Genomic DNA, 15,000 nt, shown 5'->3' on the forward strand with positions numbered 1-15,000 from the left:
TTTCTTCTGTTATGTAGAACTGTTTGTGTGTAAATATTCTGGATGTGTATTCCTTCTTAGGGTGTAGTGCAGTGCCATTAGGGTGTATATTCTGGATGTATAATTCCTTCTTAGGATGTAGTGCAGTGCCATTAGGATGTATTTTTTTGGGGTGTACATACAGACGGCTCCCTGTGTGATGAAACAGCCTTCTTACCCTTACTTTTACCTAAAGCAACTTTTACCTACAGTCAACTCAAGGGTTTTAAAAAGGGAAATATCATTGGCAAGAAGTCGTAACGTATCTTAAGCCATACTTCCTCTCCGAATCCCTCTTCAAGTACGCCTCCCCATCCCCACTCCCTTCTTGTTTTACATTTCTCATATCAACTCCCCCCTATCACTTTCATCTAACCTCCATTCATTCTCTCTCTCTCTCTCTCTCTCTCTCTCTCTCTCTCTCTCTCTCTCTCTCTCTCTCTCACACACACACACACACACACACACACACAAGCCAGAGGACCGGGGTTCGATTCCCCGGCCGGGTGGAGATATTTGGGTGTGTCTCCTTTCACGTGTAGCCCCTGTTCACCTAGCAGTGAGTAGGTACGGGATGTAAATCGAGGAGTTGTGACCTTGTTGTCCCGGTGTGTGGTGTGTGCCTGGTCTCAGGTCTATCCGAAGATCGGAAATAATGAGCTCTGAGCTCGTTCCGTAGGGTAACGTCTGGCTGTCTCGTCAGAGACTGCAGCAGATCAAACAGTGAAACACACACACACATATGAGAAACAAGGCAGGTGGGTAAGGAAGATGTGGATGGGTGTTTGGGGAGGGGGAGGAAGAAGACAGGCCTAAAACGTCAGAAGCAGCTTTAGCCAATTACAGCTGCCATGAAAAAAATGTAGACGTCACTTTTGTTAGTATCTTAGGTGGAAAAACTGCTTCATCAATTAGTGAGCCAACTGTACCTTTTGTGGGATGCTGTTGCATTGGTGTGTGCGAGTCTTTTTGGTGTTGTGTAATTGGTGTATTTTATCTTTTATTGGGTGTAGTACTTTTGGTGTGTATTTTTCAGCGTGTATACGTGTATCTGTCTGTGTTCGTCGACTTCTTGCCCTTAAACCACACATACATTCATTCATTCATACACACACACACACACACACACACACACACACACACACACACACACACACACACACACACACACACACACACACACACACACACGGTATATAGGTCAGACATACCACAGTCTCCCTTCAAGTGGCAGGATGGACCCTCACGCCACTCCATACAACTAGATCACCAGTCCTCCCATACACCCTTTCCTTCCTCCCCTCTCCATACACCCTTCCCTTCTCCCTTCCTAATACTTCCTCCCTTTTCTTCTTTCTCTCCATATACTTTTCCTTCTCCCCTGTCTCTCATTAGCCTCTTTCTTTTTCTTTCTCTCCTTTCACAAACATAATATCTTCTCTCTTTCCATATTCCCTTCCTGGTTTCCTCATACACACTATCTTTATTTCTCTTTTCATACAACATTTCCTTTCCTCTTTCATCTCCACACACCCTCCCTTCCCTTCCTTCCTATATACTTTTATCATCCCTTTTCATATATTCTTTCTGCTCCCATTTCATCACCATGCACTTTTCTTTCTCCTCTCCTCCCCACATACACTTCCTTCTCCTCTTCCTTCCCATATACCCTCCCTCCTTTCTGCTCTCTCATAGACCCAAAAGACAACACTCGATATATACCCTTGAACGGATCAGTAACTGTTAACACGAAAAGGAGAAGGAGGCATCTTATCGAGTTCTGTGGTATCTGATTTTGCATGAGAATCGTGGCTGCGAGGGGACATGAAAATAAACCTCGACAATAGGAAGAAAAAAGTGTAAATGTTTCATGCAGTAAGGTGTAGTAGTAGTTTTCCTTATGTGATGAGTGTAGCATGTAAATATATACGACTAAAAGTATGGTGGGGCCTCCCAGGTGTGTCCCAAGGGAGAAAAATGAGGTAGTTATGCGGGTGGTGATGTTGATGGATGTAGATTAGGTGGGATTGCCTTTTTAAAGTTAAATGTAAGAGTTGTTTTGATGTGACCCTCTCCACTACAGTGCTGAAGGACCTCTCTCTTTTCCCCCTGTATGCATATTACTCGCTGCAGTTGCAGTTTTGTCCACGCTGGAGTATATCTTGCTTGTGAAACGTTGTTGGAGGTTTTGTATATGATGACATGAGGGAGAGAATGGTCCCTATAATATTGTTTGTTTGTCTGTTTTTCAAAGTGTATGAGGGCTTTTTTCCTCTTTCTTTTTATCTTACCTAGCGCCTTTCTTGAATTAAAAAAGGAAAAAAACGTCTAGCAAAGTTGGGCCGCCGCGCTCCCAGCCATTTCACTGATAAATTAATGCTTCCTTGCGTGCGTGGCGGCGCTTCTTATCCGGCAGCGTATCACGGGAGGCTCAGCTGCTACCCCTTGGTCTAACTGGTGATTCTCCGCACGATGATGGTTTATAAACACAGTGAAGGATCGCTCAAGGAAGATTTCTAGGTCTGCTGGGACACTATAAACCTGACGATGTGAGGCGAGAAGTCCCAGAGATGCTTCATGATTGCCAGGAACCTCACAGCCAGAACTGCCGTGCTAAAGAAATGCAAGGCGACTCTCACACGACAGGCTGCCTCAGTCGTGCAGGGTAACGTCATTCCGCTAACAAACTGCCTTCGCCATAATCCAAAGGGCGGCACTTCCTTCAACATGTCGACTGCAACACGTGGGACAAACATTCTCCCCTGATGACCACTTTATGGAGCCACGGGAGCCTCCATCACACTCCCGAACCTCCACTTCCACTTCCACCGCCGGTCCTCCTCTTGTGGCGAGTCTGCTGTGTGCCGCTCGGGATGCTCACTCACATCAACTTTTTCCTCTCTTCGTGATCGGCATCCGTGTGTGTGTGTGTGTGTGTGTGTGTGTGTGTGTGTGTGTGTGTGTGTGTGTGTGTGTGTGTGTGTGTGTGTGTGTGTGTATGTTTGTGTTTGTGTGTGTTTTACCTTTTTTTCATATTTTTGCATCTCTAAATAACATGTTTGCATGGATATTTCTTGAGCTTCAAATTTTCATATGCAATATTCACCAAGACACTCATTATCTCCTGCCACACTTATTTTTCTAATCTCCTGTTCGCTGTAAATCGCTTCCCGTCTCATTTCCCAGACTTCGATCAATTTAAACTTTGTTCTCGCGACCTCTTTACCGTCCCTCACGCGACCCAGCGTTCCCTTTCTGGTCACTGACAACAAAATTCGCTCTCCTCTTGTTATCGCTGGACTTTGTGAGCCTATATAAAGGATCGAGTCTCTGCTGCGGTGTCATTAGCAGAACACGCAAATCTCAGTAAGTAGTCGTTTTCTTTTTCTTGTAAGTCTAAATTTCTGTACGTTATTCATTACTACGTAGATGTCATGTTGTTTTAAGGTCTTGGTTGTAGAAGAAAGTGTTCGTTATGGAAGCCAAACGCTAAAATTTGTATTATAAATGTTAGAGTGACACACACACACACACACACACACACACACACACACACACACACACACACACACACACACACACACACACACACACACACACACACACACACACTCGTACAAACGTGAATGAAGAATGCCCTGTTGTTTCAAATACTTTCCTCATTTGTCACATTTTTATAAGCAGTACAATTGTAAATATTATGACAATATGATGGTGATTGTTCTTTTGTTTAGAGAGAGAGAGAGAGAGAGAGAGAGAGAGAGAGAGAGAGAGAGAGAGAAAAGGAGAGGGAAGGGATGTTGAGTACGTTAGAGTGACAGAATGACAGTCAAACAACGGGGAAGGAAAGCAAACAGGCCACACAGGAGACGGGCAAGCAAGCAAGCAATAGGCAGACAGTATTTCAAACAGGCAAATTGAGATAGATGTGTGGACGGACAAAGCTTAAACAATGACACATGGATGACAAACAGAGAGAGGAAGAGAGAACACATACCTAACTAAAAGTCAAACACGCAGAGGCATAGACAGCAAGACAGAGACAGGAAGTGAAAGAAATACACACTAGGAAACGGACACATAAAAATCCTTATCCTGAAACACTTCTGCCCCGTAACTCCACTGCATTCAAAACTTTCTGGATGAAGTTATACGGTGTTTTAAGTTTTTACGATTCGTGTGACAAAATTAACAAGATCTATTAGTTATTAACACGAGAAACCCTCTTCAGAGCACACTAATCATCTAAATGGCCTTTGAAAATAGTCGTGGTGAGAGAGCAAAGCGTTTCTGAATTCAGGCTATACAGGAAAGGTAGTCACCATTCATCCTGAGCTGCCCACACCTCTCACCCTCCCCAGACACATACACACTCCACCCTAACCTCCGCCCCGCTCACCGTTAATTAGTGTTGCCTTTAATGTTTTCCTGGCGCCTGACTCCCTGTTATTTGAGAGGCCTCTTGCGTGTTTTCCTTCCTGCCACACCCTTAGCCACATCTCACCGCTGCCGCACCTCATCATATCCTCGCATCAAGTCCCGCCACCAAGGTCTATCGATACTCAGTTCCTTGCCTACCACTTGCCTCTATTGGTCTGTATTCTAAAACTATTTCTACCTCTACCATGAATGTTTTCAGAGGCAACAGTGATGCATTGGCGGGTTTTCAAAAGTGCCTTTTTCTTATTGGTGATGTAAAATTCGTGTTTATGTCACTAGAACCGTAAAAACACACTGGGATATCCGTGTAACTTCAATTAACGTCTTTTGAAATTAGAAGAGCAGCGCAGAAGTGTTTCAGAATAAGGTTTTATATTTAGCCATCTCGCCACATCCTTGCCGCCGGCCACACCTGACACTTGCCACTCTCGTCTCACCAACACATCAACAGACTTTACTTTACACTCTCATGTCACATCCTTTATCCACATCCCGCGCCACATCCCCCACGCCACATCCCCCACGCCGTTCCAGTCTCCGTTATTGTCACACGAAACCGGAGCCAGAAAGAAAACACGGTGTGCCAGAAAAATAATAATTAATTTTACACCATGACACAGCATTACTTACCATTTCCTCTCCCTTTGCGCTCTCTCTCTCTCTCTCTCTCTCTCTCTCTCTCTCTCTCTCTCTCTCTCTCTCTCTCTCTCTCTCTCTCTCTCTCTCTCTCTCTCTCTCTCTCTCTCTCTCTCTCTCCTTTGTTCCAGCTTTAACACACGTTACTTTTCCTTTCATCTAATCTCCTTAACCTTCTCATTAATTCCTCCGTTCAATTGGACTTCATTCATTTCCATTTCATTGCAATTATTATGATTTTTTGTTCTCTCTCTCTCTCTCTCTCTCTCTAGTAACTTCTTAATGAGCAGCAACATTCGCGTCGTCACCACCACCATCACCATCACCACAACCATCTTGGCTCATAACATTATTACCTGCATCGCTAAAGGCAACTTCCGCTCACGTCATCAGGTTTGGTTAGGTAAGCGAGTTTATAACCTGTTACCTGTTTACGTTACCAGAGAGAGAGAGAGAGAGAGAGAGAGAGAGAGAGAGAGAGAGAGACATTCCACAACTCCTTCTGTTAAAAAAGAAAGAAGGGAGAGGAAAGAAATGGAAAGAGATGGTAAGTCTTTTTTATCTCTCCACACTGGGAAGAATACCTCCTAAGTAAGCTGTTTAGGCCTAAGCTGTCCAACTTCTACTGCGAGGAAAATAATGGAGTTTGTCCTCCCTTCCCTCCCTCCCTCTCCCTGTCTTCTCCTAAATACTCCCACAGGTCTGAAGGAAAAGTTAAGCCCCCTGCGCATCCTTACTACCTCTTTTTTTACTACCTCCCTCCTTCTCCTCCTCCTCCTTCTCCTCCTCCTCCTCCTTCTCCCTCTCTCTTGAATATCCTAACTCTGAAATTCACATTCATGGGAGAGGAAGAGAAAGACAGGTGTAATGTGTCTTTCTCATCTTCCCTTCCTTTCATTGAATCAGGTAACGCCACAGCCACGTTATCGCAGCATCACCACCATCACTACAAACAGCACTGCAACCACCGCCACCACCACTACCCACTACCAGAACTGCAACCACTACATATCTAAAACTAAGGGCTAGAATTACCAGTGTGAAAGTTAACGAGTAATACAAAAAATAGCTCTAGAAAAGGGCTACATTTGCATCATACCGTTAAAAGAGAGAGAGAGAGAGAGAGAGAGAGAGAGAGAGAGAGACAGAGAGAGAGAGAGTAATAATAGTACAGTAAAATATATGTTGTCACTTTTATCTTGACATGCTTGAATTGTAAGAGAAGGGTTTTTTATTCGATCAGTGTGTGTCAGTCTGTTCTGTGTCTAGGGTATGTTTGGTGTACTGCTAAGGTGTTGTGTTGCCCATACAGGATATCTTTTGGGCTGTTTCGGGGGGAAGGAGGGGTTCGTCAATAGTTAGGTAATATTTCTGTTCTATTGGCTAGTTTTATAATCTGATTGGAAATTTTCATAACTTTTGATTTTGTGGTCAGTTGGCTTACTGCTATTGTTACTACATACTTCCATCACCACTACCACTACTATTACTACTACTACTACCATCAACAACAACAACAACCATACCACTATCACATTGCCACGCTCACAAACACCAGTACCACCACCACTACTACTACTACTACTACTACTACCAACAACAGCTACAACAACCTCACCACTACCACATTGCCACCACCACCACTACTAACATCCACTCCCTCACCAGTCCCATGCAGCTTCAAGATGTTTAGCAGGTATTCAGTGAAGATCCACAAATATCGTAGGAGGAAAACCTTATTTTTGGTGCTGAGAATTCCACGAAGTCTGACGAAGAGATGGTGAAGTTTCATCTCGAGAATCCATGGAATCTTTTTTTTTCTTCTTTTGCTCTCTCTCTCTCTCTCTCTCTCTCTCTCTCTCTCTCTCTCTCTCTCTCTCTCTCTCTCTCTCTCTCTCTCTCTCTCTTCTTCTTCTTCTTCTTCTTCTTCTTCTTCTTCTTCTTCTTCTTCTTCTTCTTCTTCTTCTTCTTCTTCTTCTTCTTCTTCTTCTTCTTCTTCTTCTTCTTCTTCTTCTTCTTCTTCTTCTTCTTCTTCTTCTTCTTCTTCTTCTTCTTCTTCTTCTTCTTCTTCTTCTTCTTCTTCTTCTTCTTCTTCTTCTTCTTCTTCTTCTTCTTCTTCTTCTTCTTCTTCTTCTTCTTCTTCTTCTTCTTCTTCTTCTTCTTCTTCTTCTTCTTCTTCTTCTTCTTCTTCTTCTTCTTCTTCTTCTTCTTCTTCTTCTTCTTCTTCTTCTTCTTCTTCTTCTTCTTCTTCTTCTTCTTCTTCTTCTTCTTCTTCTTCTTCTTCTTCTTCTTCTTCTTCTTCTTCTTCTTCTTCTTCTTCTTCTTCTTCTTCTTCTTCTTCTTCTTCTTCTTCTTCTTCTTCTTCTTCTTCTTCTTCTTCTTCTTCTTCTTCTTCTTCTTCTTCTTCTTCTTCTTCTTCTTCTTCTTCTTCTTCTTCTTCTTCTTCTTCTTCTTCTTCTTCTTCTTCTTCTTCTTCTTCTTCTTCTTCTTCTTCTTCTTCTTCTTCTTCTTCTTCTTCTTCTTCTTCTTCTTCTTCTTCTTCTTCTTCTTCTTCTTCTTCTTCTTCTTCTTCTTCTTCTTCTTCTTCTTCTTCTTCTTCTTCTTCTTCTTCTTCTTCTTCTTCTTCTTCTTCTTCTTCTTCTTCTTCTTCTTCTTCTTCTTCTTCTTCTTCTTCTTCTTCTTCTTCTTCTTCTTCTTCTTCTTCTTCTTCTTCTTCTTCTTCTTCTTCTTCTTCTTCTTCTTCTTCTTCTTCTTCTTCTTCTTCTTCTTCTTCTTCTTCTTCTTCTTCTTCTTCTTCTTCTTCTTCTTCTTCTTCTTCTTCTTCTTCTTCTTCTTCTTCTTCTTCTTCTTCTTCTTCTTCTTCTTCTTCTTCTTCTTCTTCTTCTTCTTCTTCTTCTTCTTCTTCTTCTTCTTCTTCTTCTTCTTCTTCTTCTTCTTCTTCTTCTTCTTCTTCTTCTTCTTCTTCTTCTTCTTCTTCTTCTTCTTCTTCTTCTTCTTCTTCTTCTTCTTCTTCTTCTTCTTCTTCTTCTTCTTCTTCTTCTTCTTCTTCTTCTTCTTCTTCTTCTTCTTCTTCTTCTTCTTCTTCTTCTTCTTCTTCTTCTTCTTCTTCTTCTTCTTCTTCTTCTTCTTCTTCTTCTTCTTCTTCTTCTTCTTCTTCTTCTTCTTCTTCTTCTTCTTCTTCTTCTTCTTCTTCTTCTTCTTCTTCTTCTTCTTCTTCTTCTTCTTCTTCTTCTTCTTCTTCTTCTTCTTCTTCTTCTTCTTCTTCTTCTTCTTCTTCTTCTTCTTCTTCTTCTTCTTCTTCTTCTTCTTCTTCTTCTTCTTCTTCTTCTTCTTCTTCTTCTTCTTCTTCTTCTTCTTCTTCTTCTTCTTCTTCTTCTTCTTCTTCTTCTTCTTCTTCTTCTTCTTCTTCTTCTTCTTCTTCTTCTCTTCTTTCTTCTTCCTTCTTCCTCTCCTTCCTTCTCTCTTCTCCTCTCCTCCTCCTCTCCTCCTCCTCTCCTTCTTCTCCTTCTTCCTTCTCCTTCTTCTTCTTCTTCTTCTTCTTCTTCTTCTTCTTCTTCTTCTTCTTCTTCTTCTTCTTCTTCTTCTTCTTCTTCTTCTTCTTCTTCTTCTTCTTCTTCTTCTTCTTCTTCTTCTTCTTCTTCTTCTTCTTCTTCTTCTTCTTCTTCTTCTTCTTCTCCTCCTCCTCCTCCTCCTCCTCCTCCTTCTCCTCCAGTAAGAGTATTTGTATCTTAACAACCCGAAGGACCCTGAGAGGTAAAGAAACAAAAAGAATCTACGTCCTTCCTGGATGACCTGTTGAATAATCTGGAGAGTTGACGGAGCCATCCCACCAACAGTTTCACAGAACCTTATCCAGCAAAACCTCCGGAACTCCCTAAAGAAAAGACTTCGAGATCTCTTTCCAAAGACGCGCCGGAATCCCTCCCTAAAGAATCCGTCAAACTTTTAGGCAAGGGAACATAATTTTCCCTCTCTCTCTCTCTCTCTCTCTCTCTCTCTCTCTCTCTCTCTCTCTCTCTCTCTCTCTCTCTCTCTCTCTCTCTCTCTCTTCTCAAAGATTTCAGCTAAAGACGTTGGTAAGAAAGCAAGCTACTCTCACCTTTCGTCAGATGGTACAGAATCATAAGAATAATATATATGCTCTCCCTTCGAGCATGGCCACTCTCAGAGGGAGCATGCGCACGGTGAGGTTTCAAAAGGTGTCCCAATGATAATAGGTAGCACTGCCACACACCGCCAAATGGTGAACCGTTGGACAGCAGCTACACCATAGAGGCATAGGGGCTCTGATACACTCGTCCAAATTAATATAAGTGCACGTAACTTTGATGGTGTTCCAAGAATTATGTACATTAAGCTAAAAGGAAAAATATATGTTAGCGACTCACTCTTTTGAAAATATTCCATTACGCGCGGCCGTCTAATATTAAAAAGTTTGCAGTTGAATAAAAAATTCACATTATTACGTTTTTCACTCCAAAATTTCATACATTCAGGCGAATAAGAACATCGCACAATTTTTATTTCGTACCAACTTTCCCACTCGGCAAAAGCTAACTAGCAGCACTACACACTGCACGCGCTTACCGATGGCCAGTCACACAAATAACACACTCGGTCCTTCACTCACTCTTAATCAACGCAAGGATATAGTGACACTCCTCACACTCGTGGTCTATATATTTAAGTAACACACTCCCAACACACGCTGTCTCTATACTTAATTTTACAGGATCAACAGGAGGTCGCGGCCACACTCCCTACACTCGCTGGCTGTGTTTATGTAACCTTGAAGATCTCCGGAAGGTGTGACGTTGCCTTTCCAATGTGTTCACGGTAAACTTAAACGCCATTCTATTTAGCCATTTCCTCGCCATCACGCGGACACAACGTGTTTTCCACAGCCGCGCTCACCGTGACACACCTGCCACACACTTTCTTTTCTTGTAAATGCTTTGTTTAGTTTTGGCTTCTACTCCACAACTCGTTTTTTTAAATAAACTTCTATTCTGCAGCATTTTATTTTTGAGATGTATGTGCGTTTCCAGGAATAGCACTATTATATTCACTTTCCTTGCTTGCATAGTCAAATATTACTCAATGTCAAAATCATCATCATCATCATCATCATCATCATCATCATTATCATCATTTCGGCAATCACCATAAAAAAAACGTCATAGATACATGTTGCTTTATGTGAGAAAAGCCTTCGCCTTTACTATCCTACACTCTGATTAGATAATATGCACTAACTAATAGCAACCTCCTTAGGCCAACAGAACCAGTGCTGCTTGTTCCTCCTTTGTATTCCTTGGTGTTAGTATTTCCACAACAGCTTGTATATCCTTGCTCTGTAGTAAGTACTGTTATATTCTTTACCTGCCACCTCCTCCCTGTACATTTATATTGACGTGCAGAAGCGACTCTCGGCAGGGTTGTGGGAGCTATACGGGGTGAGGGTCGGTGGAGAGCGAGGTCAATAATTCAGGTCACTGCCAGCTCTCCTCCAAAGGTGAGCTGTTCACCTGAGGTCAAGTTATTTATAGATGACGTAAAGCTGTGTTGTCCGACCGAGAGAACCAGACCGAGTAAGGTAAGAGAGAGAGAGAGAGAGAGAGAGAGAGAGAGACAGAGAGACAGAGAGATAGGGAAGGGAGGAGGAAGGGGTAGGTGTAAAGGAGTGACAGTCAATTACAGTAGATATACAGATAGTAATTACTGAATAAGAGAAGAAAAACATAAGAAAAGGAAATGGACACACACACACACACACACACACACACACACACACACACACACACACACACACACACGTAAAACAGAAACAGATACAAAGTGTACTATCAGACAAACATAATACTTACATACATAAATGGGTGCGCATATACAAACAGGCACGCAAATATACATACAGACACAAATGTACATATAGACAGACAGACATACTCATACATATATACATACAGACAAACAGACAGGCAGACAGACAGATAGACAGACAGGCGGCAGACCTTTTAGTCTAAATGGCGGTCCGTTCTCAATTAAAACTAGCCACGCACACGGCTGCTGTGTCAACATTTCACGGAATGAGGGTGATAGCTGTGTGTGTGTGTGTGTGTGTGTGTGTGTGTGTGTGTGTGTGTGTGTGTGTGTGTGTGTGTGTGTGTGTGTGTGTGTGTGTGTGTGTGTGTGTGTTGCATACATGTATATCCCTCGCGTGCTAGTATTGCCATCCAAAGGATCAATAGTTAATACGGGAATGTGGTGTTCTGGTAATCCTGCCTTTAAGTATTGAAATGTTTGTGAGTTGGCTAGTGAAAGTTCTTTGGTTAATATGATATTTTTCTCACGCGTTTTCGCTTCATCCATAAATGTTTTATGAAGAGAAAATAACATTTTACCTCACTGGAATGATCTTTTAAGAAACAAGGTATCTAACTCTTCTGAAAAGCAAATTTCAACACAAGCATACCCTTGAACTTAAACAGAACCTTATACAGATTAGAAATTACTTTTAGACAGATAAGATTGAAGTTTCAGAGATGTGAAGTTACACTTGAAGACAGAATAACTAACTTTTAGGCTGATTAGGTAGAACATTTAACCAGATTAAATTAAAATTTTTAGACGGATTAACTTTTAGACAGATAAAATGGAACTTCTAAACAGATTAAATAGAGGTACGAGAACGCTTCAATTGAACTTCCAGCTAGCTTGAATTTAACTTTTAAACAGAAACTAAAACTTGCTTGGGAAAAGAGAACATCACTGAACAATTTCGGTTGAGTTTATTTCAGACTTATAGACACAAAATTCTGTTTGTGGTTAGCGAGTGAAGAGCGTCTGTGGTGCTGCGGTCCCAGCGATCTGTGAGGTTACCGAGGAGTCTTGGGGGTGAGACATGTACACAGTCGATGGTTTCCCCGTGACGGTCATGCACGAAGGCAACACTTACACCTCGAGACATGGCTACCACAGTGAGGGTGAATGGACCACCACCGGCTGCCTGCACAGGGAGTGGCTGTTGGCGTCCGTGCAGCCACTACTGGTTTCGCGAGCATTCTGTCTTCCCATTTTTCTTCTGCCTCATTCTTGTCCTTGTTATTCTTGATCTTGGTTGTTCTCGTTCTCCTACATAACCTAGGATTTTTCAATCAACATAACTTTTTTTATCTTTCATTCTTTTCTCAACATTATCAAAGTAAATATTTCCGATTGAATTGTATTATAAATGTAAACTCAATACTCATTTCCAAACTTCTTATAAATTAAATAATTGCCAAAAAAATAAGTAATCCGGAAGATTATTGTATTAAATAGCTGCAGTTTACAATTTAAAAACTTACTCTAACCAACATTGAATTATTTGTACAGTTCCCTCAAAACAATAACCATCTTCCACTTCCTCGCCGAGTCACGAGGTCCTCGGTTCCTCCTTGCCTTTCTCATCATTACCGGTAATTCTCTTTTTCTGTTGTTAATATTATAATTTACTTGGTCCATGAAAAATATAAGAAATTGCTCGTGTGTTCCAAGGCCGGTATGTGTGTGTGTGTGTGTGTGTGTGTGTGTGTGTGTGTGTGTGTGTGTGTGTGTGTGTGTGTGTGTGTGTGTGTGTGTGTGTGTGTGTGCGTGTGTGTGTGTGTGTGTGTGTATATCTATGTGTCTCTGTGTGTTTGTGTTTGTTGTGTGTGTGTGTGTGTGTGTGTGTATGTTTGTGTGTCTGTTTCTTTGTCCGTTCAAAATTACAATAGAAGCTGTTATGGGAGAGTGAAGATACGTTAGCAAGGGCATAATGACATCAAAGCATGAAAACTAGTGATTCAACCATTTAAATAATTTCATATGTTTTTTAGTTGAATAACCGAGAGAGAGAGAGAGAGAGAGAGAGAGAGAGGGAGGAAGGAAGGAAGGAAGGAAGATAATAGAGAAAGAATAGCAGTGTCTGTTGCGTCTTACCTCACTTCCGGTTCTCAACAGGTGTCCCTCCCTCTCTTACCTTCTGTCTTCTCCCTCTCCCTCCTCTACTCCTTCCTCCTGCTCCCCTCTTCCCCCCCTCCCCTCCATGTTACCATTCACCACACTGCTACTGCTACTACTACTACTACTACTACTACTACTACTACTACTACTACTACTACTATTATTACCACTACTACTAGCCATACTTATCTTATTCTTAGCTTTATGGAAAGTATATGTGGTAGGTTGTCGAACTCTGAGTATGAAGCAACAGTTGCTCGGATGAAAAACCGTCCGCGGAAACAGAAAAGGCATTTTTCAGTAATTGCCGTTTCTGAATACGAATATACTTCCTCCTCAGTATTGCGCGTTGAAGGATGGGTGTGTGTGTGTGTGTGTGTGTGTGTGTGTGTGTGTGTGTGTGCGGACAGATCTATGTAGGAGTTAAAATTGTGAGAGTTTATGGTTGCAGTCGTCAGGTTGTTGTGACATAGTGCAGTAGTTTACGAGGTGGTAGAGAATTCGTTATCATCATTATTATTGTTATTATCATCATCATCATCATCATCATCATCATTATCATCATCATCATTATCATCATTAATCATCCTCCTTTATAATAGTCGTCGTCGTCGTCCTTGTAGTCGTCATAGGCCTAATTCCAGCGCTGACCAATGCGTGCAGGAGGCAGGACGGTCTGTATGTAAAGGGCCACTTTAAGAATGACGCACCGATGCGGGAGTGTTGTTGGTGAAGGGCACGATGAGTAACCAAAGAAAGTCCACCTGATAACGACCGTGCGTCACTGGATTATCTGTATGACATGACTGATAGAGGCAATAGCTAAAGGCCAACAGTCAGTATTTGTACAGGATGACTCCTCTAACCTTAAGTTCGCAAATTTCCTCATCCGTTTTCCTCTGTTTTCTTACTTTTCCAACTTTTGAGAACGAGGCGCGTCAAAGATAGCCTTGTCCGGATCAACGTATATGCTGCATGAATTTTATTTGAGGACGCATGTCAATATGTGTGTAGGGACCCCATAAGGCAGTCATACCTCTGTGGCAGACTTGAGAAACATGCTAACTGGATTTGCCCACAATCACGCTTCGCTTCACATACACTCCACACGTGCAAAGTTAAGAAAAAAAGATAAATAAATAAATAAAATAAACCGTTTCCAAAGTGCACAGCAGCAGCGGCAGCGCCCGCACCTCACACTTCAGGGCGGGAAAGGCAGACAAGAGTGAGCAGAATCCTCACGTCTGCTGTCAGATGGAGGAGTAGATATGAAAGTATGAAGAGCTTATGGAAGCATAGAACAGACTCTTAATTCGCTGACAATAGGAAACCAAGATATATATATATATATATATATATATATATATATATATATATATATATATATATATAGAGAGAGAGAGAGAGAGAGAGAGAGAGAGAGAGAGAGAGAGAGAGAGAGAGAGAGAGAGAGAGAGAGAGAGAATTTTCTTTCTTTTTTCTATTCTTCTACGTATTAATTTGTTGTCATTAGGATGAAAGCTGGTTTGTTCTTCGTCGTTGTTCTTCATCTTTTCATTATTTAGAATAAAGTATTATGTTTATGGAGAATTTATCGTAAACATACATTTGAAAACACTATATTGTAAAACTTGTGGCAATAAATCACTGCTACTATTAAAAACTACTACTACTACTACTACTACTACTACTACTACTACTACTACTGTCACTACTACGACTAGTACTACTTTTCTAGTACTACTACTACTACTACTACTACTACTACTACTACTACTACTACTACCACCACTACTACTACTAGTGTTACCATCACCACCACCACCACTTCTACTAGTACTAGATATCCGAAGCTAGAGCACACTTAAATCTGCTCTTCGCGACCCATTTAATGAAAGTCTCCCGTGGCTGCGGTGTTGA

Source organism: Portunus trituberculatus, chromosome 38, assembly GCF_017591435.1.
Source record: "Portunus trituberculatus isolate SZX2019 chromosome 38, ASM1759143v1, whole genome shotgun sequence".
Lineage (NCBI taxonomy): Eukaryota > Metazoa > Arthropoda > Malacostraca > Decapoda > Portunidae > Portunus > Portunus trituberculatus.